This window comes from Sebastes fasciatus, chromosome 15 (assembly GCF_043250625.1).
Source record: "Sebastes fasciatus isolate fSebFas1 chromosome 15, fSebFas1.pri, whole genome shotgun sequence".
Lineage (NCBI taxonomy): Eukaryota > Metazoa > Chordata > Actinopteri > Perciformes > Sebastidae > Sebastes > Sebastes fasciatus.
In genome coordinates this window covers 10,096,662-10,096,866 of record NC_133809.1, presented here as the reverse complement: position 1 = coordinate 10,096,866, position 205 = coordinate 10,096,662, and positions in this window count along the sequence as shown.

Below are 205 nucleotides of genomic sequence, written 5' to 3'. Positions count from 1 at the left end.
CACAGAGAGAGAGATGACAGACAGCTGGTGTGTGCTGGAACGCGGCCGTGCATTAGGGGATGTGTAGGAAGAGAGGATGCATTATTGATGACACCTACGTGGCAAAAAGGAATCAATATTTATTTTTTCTTTATTGTCCCTTAAGTGTTTTTAGTGCGGTGATTTTTAATCCAAAGCAATTTTCCCACAAGTGATTGTGGGAAAA